Source organism: Molothrus ater, chromosome 33, assembly GCF_012460135.2.
Source record: "Molothrus ater isolate BHLD 08-10-18 breed brown headed cowbird chromosome 33, BPBGC_Mater_1.1, whole genome shotgun sequence".
NCBI lineage: Eukaryota > Metazoa > Chordata > Aves > Passeriformes > Icteridae > Molothrus > Molothrus ater.
The window spans coordinates 797054-824302 of NC_071660.1; the positions used below are offsets into that span (position 1 = coordinate 797054).

General features: G+C 51.3%; 2 pseudogenes; one reads left to right on the plus strand and one right to left on the minus strand.

Moving 5' to 3' along the window:
* The first annotated feature begins 9771 nt into the window (after positions 1-9771).
* On the plus strand, positions 9772-14031 carry LOC118700782 (class I histocompatibility antigen, F10 alpha chain-like; annotated as a pseudogene).
* Positions 14032-23342: 9311 nt separating this feature from the next.
* The window catches only part of LOC118700772 (zinc finger protein 345-like), an 83777-nt pseudogene continuing 79870 nt past the window's right edge, over positions 23343-27249 (minus strand).

Sequence of the window (27249 nt, forward strand, 5' to 3'; positions counted from 1 at the left end):
GTAGAGAGACTAGATAGATTCCTTGGTAACCCCACTGACCAAACTGGATCTACTGATCCTGGTTTCACTCCATACTCCATCCCCTCACAGCCCCCAGCTTCTCAATCTGATTCACCTGCCAGTAGCCGTAAAGTTTGGACATGGAGCGAGGTTGCAGTAGATTTGATTAATTACAGTAGATGAGATGGACCTGTAAAAACCCTGGAAGAGAAATCAGAAAAAACAAACGGTGTTTGGTTTATCAGGGCTCCTCACGGTGAAGATTTAGGGAAGGGAAAACAGATCTCTAACTGCCAACGTTGGTGGTCGTTGGAAGTTAAAAGGGGGGTCCCCAGAGAGGTGATGGATGGTTTGCCCCTTGATAAATTACAGAAAATAATAACTAATTGGCACTATCAGAAACCGAATTTATCAGTTCAACCCAGTGCACCCCTCCCTTCTCAGAATCCAGCCAGTGAGCCAAAAGAAACCCTCTCCCAGCCTCTCCCTCAGAATTTAGGATGTGAGCCAAAGCAAACACAGAACCAGAGAAACTAGGCTCTCCATCCCTTATAGGTGAGCGAAGGGCTGGAGCATGGATGTATCTGAGAATGCTCACTAAACATAAATCAGGAGATATATCTGATCACAGCTATCACAGGCCTCAAACAGGCACTTGTAACCTTTCTGATTGACACTGGGGCACAAATCTCTGCACTAACAAAAAGGATGCCCAGAAGTGTAGAATTGTTCCAACAAAGAAATAATGTTGTGTTTTAAACATCCTAGGAACTACAGAATCTATGAATGTGGCCTTAATAAAACTCACGCTCCATGGAGAGGAGTGTGGGAAAGACATTCTGTGCTGTCCTTGTGAGCTGTCAGGGCCTCCTGAAGATAAGGAGAAGCCCCATATCTCTCCTGAAGGAACACCAAGGTCGTTACCATGGAGACCAGAGGAAGGAGAGAAAGTTGGGAGATATGGACTCTGGCTGGCTCCCAGAGTGTCGCGGCTCCCTGGTCGCCTGCTGGGAACTTTGTTTCTCTTTTATCGCCAATGGGCATTGTATATGTGTTAGATGGGTGTAAATATCTGGAAGAACTATAAAAGCTATGTTGGTTTAATAAATTTCTCTCTTGCACCCTTTTGATGGAGTCGTGTATTACTGTACTGTGTTGTGCTCTATAACGACAGAGGAGAATGAATTAGTTCTCAAAATGGTAATTGGGGATATTCCAAACAATTAGGGATGGATATTCTTGCTGGGAGGCAGTGGGAAGATTCTGAGGGATTCCTGTGGTCATTTGGTGTGCCATGTCTTAACACTTAGACTGCTCCAAGCTGCATCCTCCTCACTGTCTAGCAAAATTACTCATGTAAAACAATACCCTCCACCTGCTGGTGCCAAAGAGGGCATCAAACCAGTTATACAGGACTTGTGAGACCAAGGAGTGATAGTCAATACCCATTCTCTTTTCAACTTGCCAGTGTGGCCAGTTTGGAAACCCAATGAGAAGTGGAGGCTGACAGTAGACTTCTGCAGGCTTAATGCCAACACAGACCCTCTTACAGCAGCGGTCCCAAATTTGGCTGAATTAATGACATCAATTCAAGAAAAAGCTCACTCAATCATGGCAACTATAGATGTCAAAGACATGTTTTTTATGATACAGCCAGAAGATATGGACCGATTTGCCTTCACATGGGAAGGACAGCAATACACTTTCACTAGGCTTCCCCAAGGCTACAAACACTCCCCCACTTTGGCCCACCCTACTTTAGCCCAGGAATTAGAAAAAATACCCAAACCTGATCCTGTAGCTGTTTATCAATACATGATGATATCCTTGTGGGAGGAGATTAAATAGAAGCAGTGGGAGATACCCAACAAAAAATAATCTCCCATTTAGAAAGTCTTGGTTTGCAAATTCCCCCAGAGAAAATTCAGAAGTCTTCTCAGGAAGAGAAGTTTTTGGGAATTTGCTGGAAAGGAGGTATGACATGTATTCCACCTGATATCCTAACCTCTTTAGATCAGATCAAAATGCCTGAATCCAGGAAAGATCTCCTGCAAGCTCTAGGATTATTAGTGCTCTGGAGAAAACACATTCCAGATCTTTCAATAATTGCCAGGCCCCTTTATGACTTGCTGAGGAAACGGGGTGAAATGGGATTGGACTCCTTCTCAGGAGGAAGCATTGCAATTGCTGTTTTTGAAGCAACAGCTCACCAAGCACTGGACCCTGTCCATCCCACAGATCCCTTTCAGCTGGAATGGGGATTTGCCTCCTCAGGGCTGTCAGTACACATTTGGCAGCAGGGTCCTGAGGGTCCGATGCGGCCTCCTGGTTTCCATTCCCATGGTTTCAAAGATGCTGAGAAAAGATACACTACCTGGGAAAAAGGATTGTTTGTGGTTAGCTTAGCTTTCATAGAAGTGGAAAAAAATGCACGACAACAACCAGTTGCCTTGAGAGGCCCTTTCAAAGTTATTAAGACAGTCACTACTGGGACCTCCCTCCCCGCCCCCAACACGGTGGCCCAAAGGGCCTCAGTTGCAAACTGGTATGCTCAGATTGAACATTACTGTAACATTTTCTCAATAACAGAAGATGCTGTAAAAAATTTAGCGATCCAAGAAACTGAGAACTTGGGCAGCAGCCAGGACAAACCTGCCTCTGTAATTAAAACATCCCCTCCTTTCTCCCCCAAACGATCAGCAAATTCTTGGTTCCCTGATGCCTCTGCTAAACGGGAGGGGAAGGTGTGGAGATACAGGGCAGCAGCCCTCCACATTTCCTCTGGTGAACGAATCATTACCGAGGGAGAAGGCAGTGCTCAGGTTGGGGAGCTGAGAGCTGTTTGGAGTGCTTTCCAGCATGAGGTACAGAATACCTCTCCTGTCTGCATCTACACGGACTCCTATGCTGTGTATAAAGGATGTACTGAGTGGCTTCCTTTTTGGCAGCAAAATTATTGGGAAGTTAACAGAATTCCAGTATGGCAAAAGGAAAAGTGGCAAGAAATTTTCAACATTGCAAGCCAAGGGAACTTTGTTGGGGTGGGCAGCCTTTCATCAGACAGATGGAAATCCAGCAGGAGAGTGGAACAATAAAGCTGATGATTTAGCAAGACTAAGTCCCCTGAAAAGGAACAAATTACAGAGGACTGGGATCAACTATTAGAATGGCTGCATGTAAAGAGACTGCACACAGGTGCGAAGAGATTTGTACAAGGAAGCTCTGGCCCAGCGTTGGCCTGTCACCAAGGAAAGGTGTAAAACATGTGTATCAGCCTGTGAGCAATCGCAGACTGGAGACTGGAGAGACATCCTTTGGAAGATGACCCTCTGCATTTCAGAAAGGGTAAAGGCTTATGGGACGCGTGGCAGGTAGACTATATTGGACCCTTTAAGAAGTCAGGAGTTAAACACTTTGTGCTGGTAGGAGTAGAAATTGTATCTGGGATGGTCCAGGCCAATGCTTTTAAAAGAGCTACAGGAGATAATACTGTTAAAGCATTGCAGGGATGGTTTGGAATTTTCCCAAAACCACAGGAAATTCAATCTGATAATGGGTCCCACTTCACTGCTAGAATTGTACAGGATTTGGCAAAAAATGAAGGAATTAAATGGACTTTTCATACCCCTTACTACCCTCAGGCTAACGGGATCGTGGAAAGGACCAATGGTCTTTTGAAATGACTTTTGAAACCAGAGGAGGGAAATTGGGATATTCGGTTATGGGAAGCTGTGAAAAGTGTGAATGACAGATGGGGGGGTAAATGGGTGTCCCAAAATCACTGCCTTTTGCCCCATAGCTCCAAGCATAATTGCCTCTCTAGGGAGACCAGATGATTTCAAGATTCCAGCACATTACCCTGGACAACCTGTTCTGGTGGACCTCCCTACTGTAGGGGAACTACCACTAGTGCTAAAAACCCCTCTGAATAAACATGCATGGGTAGCCTCTGATGCTCTAGGGAGAGAGCACCGGATAAATACACACTGGATAATTCCATCATTCTAACTTTTTCTGTCCCTTAGTGGCAGGATTCTGTTGTGTTTATTTTACAGAAGAACCCTGAGGGTCATGAGGATCATCTGAACCATGATAACACTGGTGATACTTTTCTGCATCCTACCACAATTCCATGGACAGAATCCTGCTGAGTGGTCGTGGTCTGAAGCTACCATCCATCACACTAATGTTCTAGGATCATATCCCCAGTGTCACCACCTGAACCTAGAGCCTATAGTGCTGCATGACTCTGAGATATATCGCCCAAGTGAGTGGGGATGGGATCAGAAGGACTGGACTAGAACCCTAACTGGAACAATTGGTGAGTCAGTTGTGGTAGCGTGCAGAAAAGTGGAAGGATCTCTCTATGAGAAAGCCACCTCCATTGCAGGTGCTGGAAATTTTTTAGAACCAGATGGAAAAAACTATTTGCACATCCCTACAACAGAACTGTGTCCTACGACAAAGTGGGAGTGTACCAAACAAATTCCCCTCACTCTGTGCTGCCGGCAGGAGTACGTTGGTAACTACACTTTAGGCCCCAGAACCAACAATGCAATTACAAAGGATTGTAGAAATAAATCAACTGACTGCTGGCATAATTTTACTTTAGCCAAACCAACTTATGTGACACGCCGTTGGCAAAATAACTTAACAAATCCATAAAGTTTAAAAGGCCTGGTTTACAAATTTAAGATAAACACTATAACAAAGTCCACATTGAGTACAGTAGTCACACCCCAGTGGGTAGAAAGGACTGAGAGCACCCTTAGTCAACTTGATACTGAATGGCCTTGGTCCCAGGCTTTTGTTCATTTTTCCAGATCCATGGGAAACGTGAGGGATTTAAACCTATCAACTGTCATTATGCATGAAAATCAGATATACACTAGGCAGGAATGGGAAAACCAAAAAACCTGGCAGCTTCAAGGGATAGTGGGGAAAAAAATTAGTATAGGATCCAAATGATTAACGGAACTACCCATAGTAACACAATCTCAATCGGTGTTTTGACAGATCAAACAAATAAGCATGAAAAGGTTTGTACGCACCCAAGCTTACAGGATTGTTGGCACAATTTTACATTGGCACAAACCATAGAAGTGGTTTGTCTTTGGTCCAAAAAATGTAGGCCTGTAGGGCCTACATTTTAAGTTTATAGTAAATGCTATAGCCCAACTTGTTACAATTTACACCACCACCACTCCAGCCCAACCACCGCTTATGCTTAGCCCAAGAATTTTTGAAAATGGACCATATACAATTAGGAAAACAGGACAACAACAAATACTGTTCAATCCAGCATGGTTCTCTTAAACAAGTCAAATTGCTGATGCAAAATAATGTCTCAGAAATTCAGCCGGCCTGTTCGCCTTTTTTGCAAACTCCCTTTGAGGGTTGGATGACCTGGTTGCAAAAGCGGAACTCTTTAAAAGACGGACGCTAAGAGACATAACCGGTGTTGTGGGAACAGGATTGGGAATTCTAAAAAGTATTGATTCAGAAGTATTAATGAATAAAATTGGCTGCTACAACTAGAGATTTGACCAAATTACAACCACCACTGCAGTCATTGGCTTTAGGAACACACCAGTGGCTGCTATCAAACATTTTGCCAAATTGGGAAAACATAAATGTAAATGACCACAAATTGGTAATTGATACACTCGGTGCTACACAGAACAACGTTTCTTTGGCTCTCAGCTGTATCCAGGCACAATTGTGGATGCAGTCAGTTGCTGCCTCAATGATAAGAGAAGGTGAAGAAGGCACTTTTCCTACTGAAATTGGGAAAATAATCTGGGACAGTGCCACTGATTTTGAAAGAGAATTCCAATCCTGGTGGAACTTAGTGAATTTAACTTACAATCCCATTACAAACACAGCCATGGCTTTTGTGTTAACCATACGTAATGCCTCAGTGCATTTGATATTTCCTATGATTGCATTAGGGCTGATGATGATGGAGCTGTTCTCTATCCTTATGAGCATTGGGAATGGGCCTGTCAAATGGGTGAGAAATGGCAAACTGTTAATTTAGAATCTTGTCTTGTCCGAGAACAACAAGGGCTCATCTGTGAAAGCAATGCAATCATAGCTCAAGACATTTTTTCAGACACAGAGCAAAATATCTGTCATTTTGAAATTCATCCTAATGAGGCTTCTGAAACAGTCCTTGTATATATAGGCAATAGATGTGCATGCTTCAGAACTGCTTGTGATTTGGTATTAGTAGAGAATGTTGTAGTAGATACTAAAAATTATTCAAATGTTTGTGCTTGTAACTTTACCAAGATTACAGGATGTGATTTCTTTTATGAAGCTCCAGTTACCTCTCACTACCTATTGCAATCCAACTACACACTGATTCACAAACTGATGCCTACTCCTATCAGGATGAACCTCACTTTGGTAAGACAACTGCTGCTCCATCAAGCCTTGGTAGAAATCTTCAAAAAGATAAAGAAAAACGGACAGAAGACCTGGTGACTGTTCATCATAATGTGAGACAGATACACCGTGTTATGGAGAGGGTAAAGAAAGATGCCGAGCACAGGTGGTGGGATACCCTCTTTGGGTGGTCACCTACTGCCACGAGTGTCCTGAACAGTGTGTGTCAACCCATCGTTACCCTTTTGATTCTAATTGTGCTTGGTTTTATCTTGTCATCAGTCCCATTCGTTATGAATTGGAGGATGATGAAACGGCTGACAAGATTGATGTCTATAGTCAATGCACACAACTTGGCTGATGTCCTCTACACTGTGGACATCCCCAAGTCAATTGACACAAGGCAATTACAAATTAAGCATTTGTGTTTTAGAGCAATCCTTGATTCCCGTTTATGATTTTGTGAGAATTACTTTCAATTTTTAGTGAATTGTTTTAGAAAATAATTTTAAAGTTAATGCTTATATTATGATTGGTTTATTGTTTTGCTTTTGATTATTTGTTATTTGTTTCAACCATTTGAAAATTGTTACAAAAATAATACTATTTTAATTAATTAACTATTAGAGTTAATTCCCAATATTGCCGGATGGAATGTGCCTGGGGCCATCTGGCCTTGCTGCTGGACCAAAGGTGGCAGCTCTGGTGGTCTCACCCCAGAGACACCCCTGGCTAGCTGGGTATTGAAGCTGGCGCTTGGGACAAGTCCAGGCAAGCAGGAACTCAGGTTTACCTCTGGTGGAAAGACTTTAGGTGATGGTGAAGGTAAAGGAGACGGGTCCTGCTGGAGGTTTTGATCCAGAGCTTTATTCCTAAGTCACAGACCTCTGACTGTTGCAACAGCTCCAACAGAACTCAGAACCACGTGGTCGCTGTGTATTTTAAGCCCGGGGAGAGGGGGAGGGAAGGGGTAGGTATGGCACCAACCAGGTGGGAGGGGGGAAGTCTCAGGGGACAAGTGACACCTGGATAGCCCAATGTTGCCAGGGCTGAGAAGCATCTTTTGAACTTTGCCAATCAGATGATGCCCTTGCTGGAATGTTAAGCCTGACGGACAGCACTTAGCAAGGGGGCAAGGGGGAGGGGAAGGGAGAGGTTGTTGGCACACCTGAGGGAGGAACTGGGATAGCTGAAACAGAGTATTACATCACACTGCAACAATTAAGCATTTTGAAAATTGTTATGAAAATAATACTGTTATAATCAATATTAATTATGTTTGTTTATTGTCTCCCTTTCTCCCCTCTTTTTCCTATCCTTTCTTTTCCTCCTTTTTCTCTCTCTCTCTCTCTTTCTTCTCTCTGTCATACTGTCCCTATTTTTCCGGGTTATACTACCAACGTACGGCCAGTCCTGAAGACTCATCAATGATACTCCAGAGCGCTGCTGATAAAGATCCCTCAAGACAATTGTGAGTCACGGGGTCATGTGAGAGTCTGTCTGAAATATCCATCATCTGCCTCACGATCGTCATTGTGGGGGGGCACTGAAAAACAGACCCCTCCTGTCTGAAGTTTCTGATCCTGTAGGGGAAAGTCATATGCCTGAGACCTGAGAGTGTTGCTCAATTATTGTTTTCACAGGTGCATTTGCTATATGCTACCCTGAGCTCAAAGGGCATTTTGCCCTTTTGCACAATAGCTCTGGAATTCTCCCCGCCTCTCGGCCTGGCTGAACTTCTCCTAGGCTTTAGGGTGGTTCCCCCCAAAGAAGATGCCTCTCGCTCATTCATAACCACCATGACAGACAAACCGAGATGTAAGAAGCCTCTTCATCAAGAGACCGAGACATGAAATCCCTATGTGCGAAGGCCCCCTCTCACCTTCTTCCAGAGACTGGGACTGAAACCCCCAACCCGGGAGAGGTGTGCAGTGGCGGGGGAAGGAAAGCTGCCCAAAGCAAGATGGATGTTGCAGGTGCAGGCAGTCAACCACGAAAACAATGGCTCTCACCTACTGCCAAACATGGACTGTGTGTACCCCTTTCCAAACACCATTCTTTCCCCCTGAAGATACAGTAAACTACCTTTGATTTGGTTGCAAAATCCATCCCCCCTTCCCCCATCAAAAAAGAGTGTAATTGGGGTCCAGATGAACTGTGCCTCTGAGATCTCCCTGGACGCGGCCTGGTGAACTCCATGGGCTGGACATGGAGGGACTTGGCAGTTTGACGTTTGGTAGCTATATACCCATTCTTTTTCCTCCCTCTTTTCCCTTATTTTTTCCTTTTTTCCCTGATTGCTTCCCAAGGCATTTTTGCTGTGGTTATTTCAATAAAGGTGCATTTGTTTTGATTGTCACTGCAAACCCCTTTGTATCGTGTCAGTTCTTTTGCACCCTGAGATCAATCCACGAACCATCACGAAACCCATTCATAAGGACGGATCGTGACACACCCAAGCTGCGTCCCCGGATCCGCCCGCCTCTCCCAGCCCCAGAGCCCCCTTTCCGTGACCCAGGGACCCCCTGAACCCCCTTTTCTGCCTTTCCCAGCTCCCAGACCCCACTTCCCTGAACAATGGAGACTCCTGGACCCCCTTTTCTGGGCTCAGGGACCCCCTGGATCCCCCAGCCCACCTCTCACAGTCCCTTCCTGGAACCTTGGACCCTTCCCGGCTCTCCCGGTTCTGCTTCCCGGCTCTCGGACGCCCCCAGACCGCCCAATCTCTGCGTGCCCCCAGTTCTCCACCCCCTGTGCGTCCTGCGGGGATGTCCTGGCAGGTCCCGGGGGGGTTCAGGGGAATTCCCAGGGTTTGCTCTGTCCCCTCTCCCTCCCCGCGCTGCCCCGGTCACTTTCGCGTCTCCCAAGCTGCGGCACCGGGACCCGCCCGGGGACCGGGGACTGCCCCGGCACCGGGACCCCCCTGAACCGCAATTCCTGGGCACGGGGACCCCCGAACTTCCATTTCCGGGCGAACCCCCCTTCCTGGGCACAGAGACCGCCTTGAACGTTCATTTCGGGGCACTGGGAGCCTCCCTGTACCCCCTTCCCCAGCCCCGATAACCCCTGCACCCCCTTATCTGGAGCCTGGAACCCCCTGAACCCCAAATCCCGGGCATGGAAACCCCCCTGAACCCCCATTTCTGGGCACCGGGACCCCACTGCATCCCCTTATACAGCACTGGGAGTCCTTGACCCCCCATTCTGCTGCACCAGGACCCCCGTGCACCCCCATATCCAGGACTGGAACCCTCCCAAACCCTCCATTCTCAGGCACAGGGACCCCCCTGCACCCCCTTATCCGGCACCAAAGCCCCCCTGCACCCCCTTTCCTGGCCCTCCCCATCTCAGACACCCCAGCCCCCGCTTTTCCTTGGGGCGGGGCCAGGGCTGTGGGCGGGGCCGCAGCGGAGCAGCGCCATGGCTCCAGCGCTGGCTCTGGGGCTGCTCTTGGGGCTCCTGGGGGACCCGGGGGGCGCGACCAAAGGTGAGTGGGAACCCCGAAACGGGGAAACTCCTGAAGTTCCATTTCCGGCCACCGGGAACGCCCTAGACTTCCATTCCTGGGCAGGGGAACCCCCCTGTACCCCAATTTTGAGTCTACTGACCCCTCTCAACCCCCTTCGCCAGCCCCTGAACCCCATTCCTGGACAGGAAAACCCTCCCGAACCGCCATTCCCAGGCATCAGAATCCACTGAGCCCCCATTCCTGGGCGCCCATGTCCGGGCACCGAGACCCCCCGTACCCTCTTCCCCGGCACCGGGACCTGCTCGTCCTGCGGGGGGAGGTGTCTCAGGATGTCCAGGAGGGTCCCTGGGGGGATTCTGGGCCCCAGGACCCCCCTGAATTTTCAGTTCTGGGCACTGGGACCCCCCTGCACCCCCTTATCCAGTACCAATTCCCCCCTGCAACCCCTTTCCCATCCATCCTGCCTTCCCCAGTCCCCAGACCCCTCTTTTCCTTGATCCTGAGACCCCTGGACTTCCATTCCTTCTTTTCTCAGTCCCCAGCCCCCCCATTTCTCTGCATCAAGGACCCCCAGATTCCTATTCCCAGGTCTCCCCACCCTGTGACCCCTCATTCCTTGGCACTGGGGACCCCTGGATCCCCTTTCCTGGGCATATGCATCCCCTGGAACCCCCATGCCACTTTCCCAGTCCCTGTACCTCCTCTCCCCCTTTCCATAACCCTGGAAGCCCCTGAGCCCCCATTCCTAGACACCAGGACCCCCTGCAGGCCCTTTCCTGTCCATCCCACCTCTCCCACCCTGCACACCCTTTCCTTGTCCCCAGGAACCCCAAACCCCTTCCCAGCTCTCCCAGTTCCCCTTTCATTGATCCATGATCTCCTCAATCCCCCCAAATCTCCGTGTCCCCCCAGTTCTCCACTCCCTGCCTTACCTGCACGTGGTGGTGTCAGAGCCCAGCCCGGGGATCCCCCAGTTCATGTCCATTGGGTACCTGGATGGGATCCCCTTCGTGCACTACGACAGCGAGCGGGGCCGGAAAGTGCCGCTGATGCAGTGGATAAAGGATGGAGTCAAGCCAGAATATTGGATATGGGGACCCAGACCAATGTGAGGAACCAGCACAGTGATGTCAGGAACCTGAAGATACTGCGTGAGCGGTACAACCAGAGCGGCGATGAGTGAGGGGAGCTGTGGGACTGGAATGGGGATCCATAGGGCTGGAATGGGATCCGTAGGGCTGGGATCCATGGGGCTGGGATGGGATCTGTGGGGCTTGAATGGGAACTGTAGGGCTGGGGATTGGATCCATGGGGCTGGAATGGGATCTATAGGTCTCAGATGTGGATTCACAGGGCTCTAAGTGGCTGAAATGGGGATCCATTAGGTTGGAATGGGATATTTTGTGATCCACGGGTTGGGATATGGATCCATGGGGCTGGGATGAGATCCATGGGGCTGGGTTGGGATCCATGGCGTTGGGATGGGATCTGTGGGGCTGGAATGGGAACTGTAGGGCTGAGATGGGGATCGATGGGGCTGAGATGGGGATCCATTAGACTGGGATGGGATAGCTTGTCATTCATGGAGCTGGGATGGGATCTGTGCACTTGGGTTGGAATCCATGGGGGTGGGATGTGGATTCGTGGGGCTGGGATGGGAACTGTAGATCCCCAATGTGGATTCACAGGACTCCAAGGGACTGAAATGGGGATCCATTAAGCTGGGATGGGATATTTTGTGATCCATGGGTTGGGATATGGATCCATGGGGCTGGGATGGGATCTGTTGAGCTGGGATGGGATCCATGGGGCTGGGATATGAATCCATGGGGCTGGGATGGGATCTGTGGGGCTGGAATGGGATCTGTGGGACTTGGGTACAGATCTATGGGGCTGGGATGGGATCTGTAGATCTTGGATGTGGATTCACAGGGCTCCAAGGGGCTGAAAATGGAGATCCATTAGACTGGGACAGGATAGCTTGTGATCCATAGGGCTGGAATGGGATCTGTTGAGCTGGAATGGGAACTGTAGGGCTGGGATGGGATCTGTGGGGCTAGGATAAGAACTGTAGGGCTGAGATGGGGATCCATGGGGTTAGGATGGGGATCCGTGGGGCTGGGATGGGATCTATGGGGCTGGAGTGGGGTCTGTAGGGCTGGGGTGAGCATCCATGGGGCTGGGATGGGATCTATAGGTGTCAGATGTGGATTCATAGGGCTCCAAGGGGCTGCAATGGGGATCCATTAGACTGGGATGGAATATCTTGTGATCCATGGGGCTGGGATTGCATCCATGGGGCTGGGATCTGTGGAGCTGGGATGGGATCTGTTGGGTTGACTTCCATGGGGTTGGGATGTGGATCCATGGGGCTCCAAGGGGCTGGGATGAGGCTCTGTGGGTCTCCATCAGACTCTGCGGCTCCAAAGGGCTGGAATGGGGCTCTGTGGGGCTGGGACACAATTCCAGGGGTCTCTGTGGGTACAATCCCCCCAGGTCTCCACACAAGGTTGAGGTCTCCACACAAGGTTGACAGTTTATGGCTGTGACTTCCTGTCCGATGGGAGTGTCCGTGGATCCCACCAGATTGGCTACGATGGGTGGGATCATATCTCCTTTGACCTGGGATTCAGGAGATTCGTGCCGGCCGACGGCGCTGCTGAGATCACCAGGAGACGCTGGGAACAGGAATTGAATGGGGTTGAGATGTGGACAAATTATCTGAACCACATCTGCCCAAAATGGCTCCAGAGGCACATCAGATATGGGCAGAAGGAGCTGGAGTGCAAAGGTGGGAGCAGAATTCCTGTGAGGGATTTGGGAATGGAGGACTTGGGAACACAGTATTTCCAGTGGGAATTCTATGGTCAGATCTCATCCCAATCCCATTGCAGTGTGAATTCCATGGTCAGATCTCACCCCGATCCCATTCCACTGGGAATTCCATGGGCAGATGTCAGTCTCATGCTATTCCAGTGGGAATTCCATAGGTAGAACTCACCCCAGTCCCGTTCCAATGGGATGTCCCTCACCATTCCATGGATGTCCCTCACCATTATCCCATTCCAGAGCCCCCTGATGTCCACGTGTCCAGAAGAGAGGAACACGGGACGCTGATCCTGTCCTGCCACGTGTACGGATTCTACCCCAACACAATCGCAGTCAGCTGGATGAAGGGGGGTGAAACCTTGGATCAGGAGACGGAGTGGGGCGGGATCGTTCCCAACAGCGATGGCACCTTCCACACCTGGGCCAGGATCGAGGCGCTGCCGGAGGAGCGGGAGCAGTACCGGTGCAGGGTGGAGCATCCCGGAATGCCAGAGCCTGGGATCTTCGCTTGGGGTGAGGCTGGGAATGTGGGGATTGGGAATTTGGAATTCCTAAATGGGGATTCCCCTCCCCCTCCTCACTATCCCATCTCTCCGTGATGGTCGCTGTGTCTGTCATCGCTGCCATCCTCATCCTCATCGTTGTCCTCATCAGATTCGGTGTCTGGAAGCTCCAATCTGGTAACACAGGGGATGGGGGTCGGGAAGGGACACGGATCCACCCAGCACCGTTCTGGGAATCCTGTGCCACTGACGCTGATCCCACTTTGTTTCCACAGGGAGGAGGGACAGGAATGGATACAACCCGGCAGCCGGTGAGTTCCAATGGCGGATCCAGCTCTGGATCCCCTCTGTGTGGATCCCAGGATGGATCCTGGGGTTAATCCCAGTGTGTGATCCGTGCTGGAATCTCATGGATCTTCTCTCTCTGCAGGAAAAGACATGGGAATGAATGGCTCCACTGCAGATACAGCATGGGATCAGGGTGGGATTCCAGAGGGAGATTGGGGCAGGATGGACAGACTGGGATTGGGGAGGGATTTTGGATCAGGGCAGGGGTCTAGAGTGGGATCAGGTGGAATTGTAAAGTGGGATTGGAGCTGGATTCTGGAGCAGTATCAGAAGGGATGGATGGAGCAGGATTGGGGCAGGAGTGATGGAGTGGGATCAGGGAGGGATTCCAGTGCAGGATTGGGTAGAATGGATGGAGCAGGATCAGGTGGGATCAATGGAGCAGGACTGGGACAGGACTGGGGCAGGATCAAGTGGGATAGATGGATGGAGCAGGATTGGGGTGGGGTCAGGTAGGATTCTGGAGCAGCTCCCTCTCCCAAGGGGATCCAGCCAGGTCCATCCTGTGGAATGGGGACAGGGACAGGGTGACACTGTGACCCTCTCTCATCTGGTAGTAATCACTACCTGAGGGATCCATGGGGCTGGATCCGGCTCCTTCCCTCTTCCTAGGAAAGTTGAGAGCTGCCAGCAGAGCTCATCCCACTGCTCCCACCCACCTCGCAGCTCTTGGTAACAGATCCATTTCCCCTTTTCCATGTCCCAGTGTTTTAAAGCCAATAACCACAAATATTCACAATGCTTCAGTTCTGGTGTGAAATTATCCTGCTTGGGGCAATAAATTCTGCTTGGGGCAATGTCCTGGATTGTCAAGCAAATTGTATTCTATTTCCCATCTGTATGGCAGTTGTCTTCTGTTAAGTAGGCAGTTTTCCTTATCTCTTCCACAACTGGGGAGACATCCGTTGATAACAGGCTATTGAATGTCACTGCACAACTGATAAGAACTACAGCATCCCAGTGTGAGATGCTCCACCCAGAGGGGAGAGCCAAGCATTCCTACCTGGATATAATCTTGAGTTTCTGGAACACCAGCATGGCTTTCTCCACTGGATTTCCCAGAGGAAACAGCTGCTCTCTTCCCCTAGATCTTCAGAGGATGACTACACTCTTCTACAGGATCCCTGCTCCAACAGAACCCACCTGACACTCTAGGAGGGCTGCAGCCACGATTCCAATTGGACTGCTACCAATACCCTGACCCACAGGGTGTCAGGTTGTGTTCTGACTCTGTCAGTGTTGTTTTAGTTTATTGCATTGTTTATTTTATCCTTTTATTTTCTTCCCTACTAAAGAACTGTTATCCCTGCTCCCATATTTTTTGCCTGAGGGCCCCTTAGTTTAAAATTTATAGCAATTTGGAAGGAGGGGGTTTACATTCTCCATTTCAGGGGAGGCTCCTGCCTTCCTTAGGAGACTCCTGTCTTTCCAAACCAAGACAGATTTTGGTGCTTAACGTGAGGCTCGAGGGCACAGAAATAAAAAGGAAATAACAGTTCTTGAGTAATCTAATTTTTGTACGCTGCTACAGAAACCTTGTTAAGCTGTCATCATGTGGTCCAGCTTACCTTGGTTTGGGTGGCATGTGGTTGTGGCTACATTTCTCCCATTTGCAGGCCCTTATCTAAACATGGGTCCTATAACCAAGGCTACTGTGGCTGTTATCCAGTTTGTTTTATGGGTGAATAAGGGGAGGAATTCATGGATTTTTAACTTCCTCTGGAAAGCAGGCACATGGATTCACAGCTATCACACCCTAACTGTATGTTTTTGGGGTTACTTTAATATTAGCACCTGCTGTGAGGAAATGACACCAGGGGAAATCTTCTCCCAACCCTTTAGCCATCTCTTTGGGTCTGCTCTACCAGTTTTTGAAGGGTTCAGATCCACTCTAAATACTAATGATATCATACAGTGGCTGGTGTTGCTGGAAGGCTTGTTCTGTTTAGCATTTAGAGATAAGAGAAGATTAACTTGGATAACCACCCTGACACCTACCCCAAAGACAAGGGATGCTGCCCCAGAGCCTGGCCCTGCCCCACAGCCCACCTCAGCTATAAACTACCCAGATTGGATGGGGGTTCTGGTGAAGGAGATAAACGAGGTGAGCCAAATGCTGAAGGAGCACATTTCCCAAGCTCGTGAGAAGCCCTCCCAGTGCCTCGAAGAGGGAGAGTCTAATAGTGCAGCAGTGGAACCCACAGATGTTACAACTGTCCAGGTTCCAGCTGAACTGCAAAGGCAGACACAGCCAGCAGCAGTTGCTCCTGTGGAAACAAGGAGATCTAAGATGAAAGCAGGGCACCCAGATAAGGGAGGGCCCTCACAACCCTCAGGAGACCCAGAGGTTGAGATCGTCACCGAGTCCCTGACGTACGAAAATCTCCAAAATCTGCACAAAGACATTGTATGATGGGGATATGAGACTTATACAACCTGGCTACTTTGGGTCTGGGACCTTATAAGTACAGGTGTGCAACTGGATGGTGGTGAGGCAAGAAATTTGGGACCCTCAACCCAGGACTCCGGTATCAATCAGATTTTTGTAAGGGAGCCAGGGTCCCCTTCCCTCTAGGAGCGGCTTTTAATGAGTGTCAGAGAGAGGTTTGTCCACAGGGAGAGCATGCAGGAACACCACCATAGAATGTGCTGGAAGACCCTTGAGGAAGGGATCCAACAGCTGAGAGAAGTGGCAGCATTGGAGGGACTCTTTGGGAGGGATGGACAGCATGAAAATGACCCTGACAAGGTCGGGTGCACAGGGTAAATGTTGTGGAGCCTGGCAAATCTGGGGCCATCTCAATACACCACCTTCATTGCAATGATTAATGCAGATACCAACCAAGAGACAGTGGGCTCTGTCGCCAACAAGCTTAGAAAGATGAGACTATGATCAATGGCCCAATGCTGGCTCATGTCTCTGCTGTGATTAAAAATCTCAAAGAGGAGATGAAGGAGATGAGGGAGGAGTGAGGTGTCACAGACATATTTTATGAAAAATCCTTTCCTTAGGATTTTTTCCTCCTGAGAAGCCGAGAGGCCTCAGGAACAAAATGTAAACAATAATTGTCGTGAACGGTGGAAGAATTGCCTCACACAATATGCGTGAACAGCAAATCCCAAAGTTTATTGATAGCTCACACATATTTATATTGGTGTTAATGAAGCTTATACATATTGCAAAAGCTGAGCTCATTATTGGTTAAAGCACACTTAGATCAACCACACCTACTTCTATGCTCTAATGATTATTTTGTTTCTATGTTTACATTCTTATAGCTACTCTACCTAGGCTATCTTCATTTTCTGGCAAGCGATTTTCTCCCCCATCTTCCTGTTTCAGCGAAGGTCACCATGACCTCTGTCAGTGATTGGACACTGGTTACTTAATCCCCAGCTTGTTTCCCCTATCCTTATCCAACGGTATCACATCGAAGTGGCCTTTCTCAGCTAGCCAATTATCCACAAAGCTCTCCACAAATAATTATCTGCTGCTGTGGAATTAACAGGTGGATCTGTGATTGGTCTCATGTGGTTATTTCTAATTACTGGCCAATCACAGTCCAGCTGTCTGGACTGTCTTGGTCAGTCACAAGCCTTTGTTACTCATTCTTTTTCTATTCTTAGCTAGCCTTCTGATGAAATCCTTTCTTCTATTCTTTTAGTATAGTTTTAATATAATATATATCATAAAATAAATCAAGCCGCCTGACTTCTGTGGAGTCAACATTCTCGTCTCTTCCCTCATCCTGGGACCCCTGCGAACACCACCACAGCGAGGAGCAACAGTTCCCATATGGCACCAGTGCAAGTCACAGCCCCAAAGTCAGAGCCCAATATTCCCCAGCTAGACAGAGAGGGTACACCCCAGGGGCTGACGTGTGGTTCTCCCTGCATGACCATGGGGAAGACATGGGAAGGTGGGATGGAAAACCCACTTCTGTCCTGGCAGCACGGGTGCATCAACTCACCGAGGGAAACACTAATCAAGGGAACTCCAGTAAAGTGAAGGTAGCCTCAACCTCCCATGACCGAGCTGCTGGGTATGATCTATCAGATCTCCTTGAAGGAGAGAACCTCTAGCATGCGTGCCCAGGAAAGAAATAATAACCAGGATTAGGGGGGCCCTGCCTGTAGCCAGGAAGAGGCATGGGAAAACTGGCTCTTTTAGACGGTGTGGATCTGATGGCCTGGCACATCAAAGCCACAAAAATATGATGCCTTAGTTGATACTGGTGTGCAGTGTACTCTAATACCATCGGGACACATTGGGGCAGAACCTGTTTCCATTGCCAGGGTGATGGGGTTGACTGTGTTGGAAGCCGAGGTGAGCCTGACTGGGAAAGAGGGGCAGAAACATCCTATTGTGACTGGCCCAGAGGCCCTGTGTGTTCTGGGCATAGACTTCCTCTGGAATGGCTTTACAAAGACCCAGAAAGACTCAAGTGAGCTTTTGGAATAGCTGCTGTAGAGGCAGAGAACATGAAGCAGTTGAACACCTTGCCTGGACTATCAGAAAACCCATCTGCAATAGGACTTCTGAAGGTGGAAGAGCAACGAGTGCAATTGCCACCTCGACAGTGCACCACCGGCAGTATCGGACAAATTGGGATGCTGCGATCCCCATGCACAAAATGATCCGTGAGCTGGAGAGCCAAGGGGTGGTCAGCAAAACCCACTCACCCTTCAACAGTCCCATCTGGCCTGTGTGCAAGTCTGACGGAGAATGGAGATTGACTGTGGACTATCGTGGCTTGAGAGATTGACTGTGGACTATCGTGGCTTGAATGAAGTGACTCCACCACTGAGTGCTGCTGTGCTGGACATGCTGGAACTCCAGTACGAGCTGGAGTCCAAGGCAGCAAAGGGGTACGCCACCATTGACAATGCTAAGGTGCTCTTCTCCATTCCTCTGGCAGCAGAATGCAGGCCTCAGTTTGCTGTCACCTGGAGGGGCGCGCAGTACACCTGGAACCGACTGCCCCAGGGGTGGAAGCACAGCCCCATCATCTGCCATGGACTGATCCAGAGTGCACTGGAAAAGGGTGAGGCTCCAGAGAACTTGCAGTACATCAATGGCATCATTGTGTGGGGGAACACAGCGATGGAAGTGTTTGAGAAAGGAGAGAGGATCATCCAGATTCTGCTGGAAGCCGGCTTCGCTATCAAGAAGAGCAAAATCAAGGGACCCACCCAAAAGATCCAGTTCCTGGAGTAAAGTGGCAAGATGGACGGTGTCAGATTCCCACTGAGGTCATCAACAAGATCACAGCAATGTCTCCACCAACCAGCAAGAAGGAAACACAAGCTCTCCTAGACGCGATAGGTTTTTGGAGAATGCACATTCCCGAGTACAGTCAGACTGTGAGCCCTCTCTACCTGGTCACCCGCAAGAAGAACGATTTCCCCTGGGGCCCTGAGCAGCAACAAGCCTTTGCACAGATCAAGCAGAAGATCACTCATGCTGTAGCCCTTGGCCCAGTCAGGACAGGACCAGAGGTGCAGAACGTGCTCTGCTCTGTAGCCGGGAACAATGGTGTGTCCTGGAGCCTTTGGCAGAAGATGCCTGGGGAGACTCGAGGCCAACCAACTTCTAGAGCAGAAGTTACAGAAGATCCAAAGCCAACTACACTTCCACAGAGAGGAAAATCTTGGCTGCCTATGAAGGAGTCCAGGCTGCCTCAGAGGTGATTGGCACAAAAGCGCAACTCCTCCTGGCACCCCAACTACCAGTACTGGGGTGGATGTTTAAAGGAAAGGTTCCCACCTCCCACCACGCCACTGACACCACATGGAGTAAATGGATTGCTCTCATCACACAGTGCGCCCATATTGGAAACTGAATCACCCTGGGATTTTGGCAATAATTACAAACTGGCCAGAAGGTGAGAACTTTGGTCTCACTGATGAAGAGGAACAAGAACCAGTGACATGCTGAAGAAGCTCCTCCCTATGACCAACTGCCCCCAGAGGAAATGTGCTATGCTCTTTTCACTGACGGTTCCTGTCGCATCGTAGGGATGAACTGGAAGTGGAAAGCAGCCGTATGGAGCCCCACACGACAGGTTGCAGAGGCCACTGAAGGAGAAGGTGAATCAAGTCAACTTGCTGAACTCAAAGCTGTTCAGCTGGCCCTGGACATTGCTGAAAGAGAGAAGTGGCCAAAACTCTACCTTTATACTGATTCATGGATGGTAGCCAATGCTCTGTGGGGATGGCTGGAGAGGTGGAAAGAGTCCAACTGGCAGCGTAGAGGAAAACCAATTTGGGCTGCTGATGAGTGGAAAGACATCGCTACCAGGGTAGGGAGGCTACCTGTGAAAGTCCACCATGTAGATGCTCATGTTCCCAAGAGTAGAGCTAATGAGGAACACTGAAACAATGAGCAGGTAGACCAGGCTGCAAAAATAGAGGTGTCGAAGATAGACTTAGATTGGCAACATAAGGGGGAGTTGTTCCTAGCTTGATGGGCCCATGATGCCTCAGGCCATCAGGGCAGAGATGCCACCTATAAGTGGGCACGAGACCGAGGGGTGGATTTAACCATGGACAGTATTTCACAGGTTATCCATGACTGTGAGACGTGTGCTGCCCTCAAGCAGGCCAAGCGAGTGAAGCCCCTATGGTATGGTGGGCAGGGGTCCAAGTACAAGTATGGGGAGGCCTGGCAGATTGACTCCATCCCACTGCCCCAGACACGCCAGGGCAAGCGCTACCTGCTGACCATGGTGGAAGCCACCACTGGATGGTTGGAAACCTACCCTTTGTCTCATGCTAATGCCTGGAACACCATCCTGGGCCTTGAAAACCAGGTCCTTTGGAGGCATGGTACCCCTGAGAGGATTGAGTCAGACAACGGGACCCATTTCAAGAATGGCTTTAACACCTGGGCCAGGGAACGTAGTATTGAATGGATATACCATATCCTCTATCATGCACCAACTGCTGGGAAAGTTGATGGGTGCAATGGACTACTTAAAACTACCCTTAAGGCACTCAGTGGGGGGACTTTTAGAAATTGGGAAATGAACTTAGCAAAAGCCACCTGGATGGTCAACACCAGAGGGTCCATAAATTGAGCTGGTCCTGCCCAGTCTGAACCCCTGCACACAGTGGAGGGAGATAAAGTTCCTGTGGTACATATGAAAGGCATTTTAGGGAAGACTGTTTGGATTAATCCCACCTCAGGCAAAGACAAACCCATCCGTGGAATTGTTTTTGCTCAAGGACCTGGTTACACTTGATGGGTAATGCAGAAAGATGGAGAAAGCCATTGTGGACCACAGGGAAACCTAGTCTTAAGTGAGAACTCTGTGTAAGGTTTCATTGTGATGCAGATGGAAATAGAATAAGGGGTGGGTAATGTCCTGACTGCCAAGCAAGATGTTTTCTATTTGCCATCTGAATGGCAGTTGTCTTCTGTTTTCCTTATCTTTTCCACAACCAATCCTCCCTCAGGGGAGACATCTGTTGTTAATAGGCTGTTGAATGTCACTGCATGGCTGATAAGATCTACAGCATCCCACTGGGAGATGTGAGCCCAGAGAGAGGAGCCAAGCATTGCTACCCAGATATAATCTTGAGATTCTGGAACACCAGCATGGCTTTCTCCACTGGATCCCCAGAGGAAACAGCTGCCTCTTCCACTGGATATTCAGAGGAAGACTTCACCCTTTCTACAGGACCACTGCTCCAACAAAACCGTATCTGCTACTCCAGGAGGACTGCAGGCACATTTCCACTTGGACTGCTACCAACACCCTGAACAACAGGATGTCAGGTTGTGTTCTGACTCTGCAGTGTTGGTTGGATTTACTGCATTGTTTATTTTGTCCTTGTATTTTTTTCCCTAATAAAGAACTCTTATCCCTGCTCCCATATATTTGCCTGCGAGCCCCCTTAATTTCAAATTCATAACAATTCAGAGGGAGGAGGTTTACATTTTCTATTTCAGGGGAGGCTCCTGCCTTCCTTAAGCAGATACCTGTCTTTCCAAACCAAGACAGGAATATTTTCCAAGGCTGGTCATAAGGAAAACAGGAACCTTTTAGCAGTTCCTGGGAGCAGACAGTGTTTCTGATAAGTTTGGAAAGAGCAAAACCCAGGTGCTGTTTCCAAGGACAAGACCTAACAAGCATTTCTCAGATCACACTGCAGCCTGGAAAGGAGGAGGGGGCAATGCACCACCACACTGGGATCTCAGGGGTGCCCATGGCCTGGGTGATGCTGCCTGATGTCAGCCACCCACCAAAGCCACTCTGTCCCTGCCTCCCACAGCTGCACAGGGCAGAGAAAATTTAACCAAGAGTTCCTGGGTTGGGATAAGACAGGGAGAGATCCCTCATCCAACACCAAAATGGGCATCACAGGCCCAGCCTGGGCACACGGAGGGAATTTATTACCAACCAAATCACAGCAGCACAAGGAGAGGGGAAATAAATTTCTCCAACACCTTCCCCCCACCCAACAAGGGTCACCCAGAATGGGCATAACCAGGGCTCTGCCCAACGGGGGTCACTGGGGATCATCCAATGGGGATCCTCCCATTAGGGATTGTTGTATTGCACTAAAGATGGAGCTGGAACAGCGTATAAAGCTCTTCCTGCAATCAGGGCACTCGCAGGGCCTCTCCCGGAATGGATGTGGCAGCGTGCCCTTAGGTCGGAGCTGTTGCTGAAGCTCTTCTCACACTCCCCACCCTCGCAGGGCTTTTCCCCAGTGGGGATCTGGCGATGACTGAAGAGGGGGGAGCTCGGGGATAGAGGCGAGGCAGGTCGGGCTGGGACAGCGCTGGGCTCTGGGCCCGACCTGGGCGCCCCCCACGCGCCCCTTCCCCGAACAGCCCCGGCGGGGGACGCAGGTGGGGTCCGGGTGGGGGGCGCTGGGTTCCTGTTTTGGGGTCCCACTCTCCCCTTTTCCCCACTTTCCCACCGTCTCCCACCCCTTCCTCACCTCCCCCCAATCCTCAGCCCCTCCCGCTCGGCCTTTGGGGGGTCCCCTCCTCCTCCCCCTCCATTCCGGGCTCCCCCCTTCGCTCCCTTTTCCCCCTTCTCCCCCCCCGTCCCAGCGCCTCCCGCCCCCCGCTCACCCGAGAGCTCCGCGCCCGCACCCGGGGGGGCTCCCAGCACCACCAGTGCCACCAGTAGGGCCCCAGCTGCCGCCCCTCGCCCCATGGCCGGGGCCGGGCAGGGAGCAGCAGCCCCAAAGCAGCCGCGCTGCGCTGGGAGCACCAGTCCGGAGCAGGGCGGGCTCGGCAGCGCCGCGCGCTCTCATTGGCTGCCGCCACTTTTGGGGACCCGATCTCAGAGGCTCCGCCACACAACTGATGACTCTTCAACGCCCCGCGTTCTCATTGGCTGCGGCGCGTTTTGGCTGTGTTTTGATTGGCTGAGGCCTTTCCGGGCCGCTGCAGCCCCGGGCTGGGGGTTTTTTGGGGAGGGGGAACCTTGGGGCGCTGGGCCGGTGGGAGCTCAGGTGAGCCCAGCAATGCGTGCCCAGGGGCGCGGGATCTCAGCGGTGCCCGTGGCGAGCGGTGACGCTGGCCCGATGCCAGGCACCCCCAGAGCCGCTCTGTCCCTGCCCCTGCAGCCGCACAGGGACAGAAAATGGAACCGAGGGATCCTGGCTGGGTCAGTACAAGGACCGGGAGAAATCCCTCAGCAAATCCGGCACGGGCACAACAGACCCGGCCTGGGCACACGGAGGGAATTTATTACCAACCAAATCACAGCAGCACAAGGAGAAGGGAAAGAAATCTCTCCAACACCTTCCCCCCACCCAACGGGGATCACCCAGAACAGGGGTCACCAGGGCTCTGCCCAACGGGGGTCACTGGGGATCATCCAGCACGGATCCTCCCATGGGGGATGGAGCTGGAGCAGCGCACGAAGCTCTTCCCACACTCGGGACACTCGCAGGGCCTCTCCCTGGTGTGGAAGTGCTGGTGAGTGATCATCTCTGAATCCCACCTGAAGCTCTTCTGACATTCCAAGCACTCATACAGGGCCATTCCCCAGTGTGGATCTTGTGGTGCTTGCTGAGGCCAGAGGTCCCACTGAAGCCCTTCCCACATTCCCCACACTCCCAGGGCCTCTCCCCAGGGTGGATGTTCAGGTGTTCCATCAGGGTGGACCTGTAGCTGAAACCCTTCCCACATTCCAAGCACTTGTGGAGCTTCTCCCTGCCATGAGGCTTCTCCACCAGCTCTGAGCTCTGCTGGATCTCCGGCCTCCTTCCTGGCTCAGGGGGGCTCTTTCCTCCCTGCAGCTCCCTGGGCTGGGTTTGCAGCCCCTCCTCATGAGGGATCTCTGGGGCTTTTCCTCCTCCTCCATCTGGCCACAGCTTGGGAATGACAGATCCTGGTTTGGGGGAAACCAAGGTGGGAACACCTTGGAGTAGAGGCTCCTCCTGCCCAATTCCATCTGTAGAAGTCAGCAGGAGTCTTGTGTCCATGAAAACCTCCACAATGTCAAGGTTCAGCCCAAAAAGCTCTCCCAGGATTTCCCTATCACTCATCTCTCCACTTCTGGTGTTCCAGAGGTTTCCTGATTTCTTTTCCTTGGGATCATGGGGGTCCAATGGTTCCAGGGGTTCTCCATTCTCCGGCGTCCTGCTCAGGGATGATTCAGGGGCTTTTGGGGGTCCATGGGGGCTCTTCTCCCCTGATATTCTACTTTGAGATCCCAGGGATCCCAGGGGTCCCTCCTCTCCAGGCTCCCCCCCCTTTCCAGTCTGCCGGGGTCCCCCAGCTCTGAGATCTCCCCCCTCTGCTCTCCCCACTCTGGGGGTCCCAGGGGTTCCCCTCCTCTGCTCTCCCAGGGGTCCCCAGCACCAATGTCCTCCCCTGCCCATACTGGGCAATGGCCACGTGGGCCCCCAAAGATCCCCCCAAGGGGCTCAGCTTTGGGCTCCTGCAAGATCCAAACCTACACACACAGAGAAAACAAAACCTCCCAGAGACACCAGATGATATTTGGGGTCAATTCCACAATCTACAAGTTCCAAATACCCCCCCAATAAAAAACCCTCTCAGGGACTCCTGGATAGATTTGGGACGAGCTCCCCCTCCCCACTGAGCTGCAAGACGAGGTGGGGGCGATGGTCCCGCGGCTGCGGCCACAGGGGGCACTGGAACCTCCTGTTCCTGCTGTTCCTGCTCCTGCTCCTCCTCTTCCTGCTCCCCCTTTTCCTCTCTCCCTCCTCCTCCTCCTCCTTCCTAATCCCACCTCCTCCCCAGTTCCTGCCTTCTGTGTATTTAGACTGGAGGACCTTGCTTGTTTTTAGAACTAGAACAAAGATCCCAGATGGAACAAGGCTTGCTGCTTTTAGTCAGGAGTATCAGTGACTAAAGGTCACGTTTCCTTTGCTTTGGTGCCGTCCTTGTTCTCCTCAGTGTTCAGGCTGGGCTATGGGGTGTCCTTGTTTGCTGCATTTTCCGAGTTCCTCTTGCATCCTTTGGGCCATGGGCTGTGCCCTGGGAGGGTTCTTTGTGCTCCTTTGTGACACAGGAGAACCTTCCAGGCGGTTTCTGCGTGAGCTGCTGCTGGGATGTCACAGGAACAGCGCCACGTCGCCGTGGTGTTCCCGTTGCTGTGGGACACGGAGGCCTCAGTGCCCAGAGTGGCTCTGGGCTCGCTGCCGGAGGATCCTCCTGCCCGAGGCATTCTCAGCAGCCAGCCCAGCCCTGTCCTTCTGTGCTTGCAGGGCTACAGGCTGCAGGCGTGTGCAGCGCAGCCAAAATGATCCAGCACGTGGCTGCTGCAGTTTGCACTCTGTACTCTGTGGCTTATTCGGGGTATTTTTTAACCCACTTGGCACGTAAGTTGAGGTTTTCCCTCGGTGCAGCATCTGTGGCTTTGGGCTTGCTGTGTGCTTTCTGTTCTTCCTCTGGAGCTGAGTTGACTTTGGAACCAAATGGCCATGAAAACACCATTGCTTTGGGAGAGCTCCTGCCAGCAGCTGCAGCTGAAAAAGGGGGTGTCTGCAGCCAGTGGGGCGTGCACAGCATCTGCAATGAGCCCTGGGGGGTTCTGTTCCCTCAAGCAGGGAGTCTGTGCCAGCAGAGCCTGGAACTCCCTCCCTTTGCTGCTCCAGCCAAGAACTGACCCAGCCCAGTGTTTTGTGCTTGTTCTCTTGCTTGCTGTGGGAAGGGACTGTGGCTCCTGGAGGGATGCAGTGAAAGCAAAATGCTCTCTCGGGATTGCCTTGCTCCGTGGCATTCCCCAGCACTGGCAGTTTTTCTCCTAACAGCATCTGGTTCATGTTCCCTCTCCCATTGCAGGGCACCTCCTGTCTGGATTCCGAGCAGCTCCTCCTTCGGTGAGTGGGAAAGGAACCTTTGGTGTTTGGAATTGTGCAGCGAGTTGTGAGCTCGGCATGTGGCAGTCAAGGGCCAGCCTGGGAGGCTGAAGGAAAGTTCCTGTCAGTGTCTTTGCGGCAGCAGCAGCAGCAAAGGAATTCCCATCAGTTTTCTCGTTTTCTGCTGAAGAGCTTTTGAAGAGCTGCAGGTCTGGTTTTGCAGGCAGAGGATTGCTTGCTGGCTTTAGCCATGGTGGAATATGGAATTCCCAACAATAAGTGGCAATGTCGACTTTAGCCCATTGTTAGTTGGAACAGCTCCAAACCCCATTTCTGCTTAGTGCAGCTGGATGTGCAGCTGAGGATAAATAAGGTGATAACTGAGATAGAATTTCCCGTCCCTCACGCTGCCGTCTGTCCACAGGGCACAGAAGCAGCACCAGCACCTCCTGGGGCTCCCTCTGCTTCCAAAGAGGAGGTCAACAAGGAGGAAGACAGCAGTGAGCTTCCCGCTGCTCTGGGGGACGATGGTGAACTTCCCTCAGTGCCGGGAGATGACAGTGAACTTCCCGCTGCTCTGGGAGACGAGGGCGAACATCCCGCGGTGTGGGAATGCAACGGCGAGGCTCCCGCGGGGTGGGACAAGGACAGGGGACATCTCCCGGCCTGGGACGAGGACGGTGGATGTCCCCTGGTGTGGGATCAGAGTGGCCAAGCTCCCACGGAGTGGGATGAGGACAATGGAGGTCTCCCAGTGTGGGATGAGGATGGAGGATATCCTGTGGCTTGGGAAGAGGAGAGTGAACATCCCCCAGCGTGGGAAGTAGACAGCGAACATCCCCTGTCTTGGAAAGAGGATGACAAACCTCCAGCGTGTTGGGAAGAGGATGGAGAAGCTGCAGCATTTTGGGAAGAGGATGGAGAAGCTCCCTCTGCTTGGGAAGAGGACAATGAACCTCCCTCCGCTGTGGGATCCTGGGCTGAACATTCTGACAGCAGCACAGCCGGGCAGCCAGAGGGGAGAGGGGAGTGGTGCCTGATGCAGCTGAGTACGTCTGCTCTGTTCCTGGGTGCCTGAGCAGGTGCTGTGTGTGTGTCTGGGCATCAGCTGCACCCAGTGTTGCTCTGCAGCTGAATGTCACCGAGCCATTGATTGTCCTTCCCCAGCTGACACCAAGGGGTTCACGGCCCCAGGGAGTGGGGCTGGTTGTGGCTCTGCTGCAAGGCAGGGTCTCACTCTGGGAGGGAGCGTCTTCCACGTGGTTTCTTTCAGGGAACACCGTGAGCGAGGAGGAGCCTGCCGAGAAATACCTGGAAGTGGAGCAGATTGGCCAAGGGTAAGTGCACGGCAGCTGCTGCTGCACAAGCAGGGCCGGGTGTTGTGCTGGTGCAGGATCAAGTGAGAAGTCAGGA